Source organism: Parasteatoda tepidariorum, chromosome 1, assembly GCF_043381705.1.
Source record: "Parasteatoda tepidariorum isolate YZ-2023 chromosome 1, CAS_Ptep_4.0, whole genome shotgun sequence".
In the NCBI taxonomy this organism is placed as follows: Eukaryota; Metazoa; Arthropoda; class Arachnida; order Araneae; family Theridiidae; genus Parasteatoda; species Parasteatoda tepidariorum.
The window spans coordinates 41,957,851-41,959,050 of record NC_092204.1 but is presented as its reverse complement, the minus strand read 5'-3'; positions in this window follow the sequence as shown (position 1 = coordinate 41,959,050).

Below are 1,200 nucleotides of genomic sequence, written 5' to 3'. Positions count from 1 at the left end.
AAACACACACCTTGGTTTGTTTTGATTCTTAAAATTCTATGCAAGTGTCATACAAAAATATTCAACTATCTTTTTTTCACTATATAAAGTTCTTGGTATATTTATCAAACATTTAAAATAGTGTTGGTCATGATGCTTTGAAGAAATCTGGGATAAAAATAATCTTAAAAAGGTGAGGTATTTATGCTATAATTCAAAATAATAATAAAATTATTAACTTTAATAACAACTAGTGGGCTGCGCCCCCTGCTCGCTAACGCTCGCCATCCCTCGAAAATTGCTATGCATTCTTATATGGTTCTTGCTTCGAAAACCAAGCTCGCTTCGCTCACTACTAACTTAGGTACATTCAGATGCACAAAATTCTAAGAATTCAAAACAATCATTCAAATCCATATAGCAACCTTTTTTTTAAAAAGAAAACATCTTTTCAGTAAATACTAAGTCATTAAAATAAATTTGAATTCAAATAAAAACTCGTTGACTGATACTCATTTTTCAATGAATAACTAATAACAATAATAAAACAAATAAATTTGTGATATAAATCAAAAGTCGTCAAATAAATTCGTAATATATAAATTCGTGAAAAAAAGCGCTTTCGACAAAATACTAAAATAGAGATCTATCGACAAAGACTACTCACTTCTGCCTAGCTCAATAGTATGAGTTTTCCGCAACTGAATTGTTATTTCAGTTTCCGTTTTTAGAAGCGCTATATTGTTTATTTACAACTCGACCTGCCCTATTTAAGGGCATACGAGTGTAGATTCATAAAACATATATTATACACACATAAAACAACAGAAATTATATAAAATCACAGAAACTTGAAATCACAGATGTCAGTGGCAACAGCCCGACAGAAAAAAATACAGCATTACAAGTAACAACACAAAAAAAGGAATAACCTCAATGACATCTGCCAAAACTGAGCCATTATAAAAAAATAAATAAATAAATAGATTAAAATCCAATACGATCCCTTACGCAATTAAAAAAAATCAAAAGAATACAATTCAAAAAATTTAAAATCTCAAGAAGGAACGATAAAAATGGTCCCAAAGTTAAAAAGAAACATAATAACATCATACACTAATACAAAGGACTAAGTAGTTAAAAACATGACCTATAACCGGACCAAGACAAATTTAAAAAAAAAAAAAAAAAAAAAAAAAAAAAAAAAAAAAAAAAAAAAAA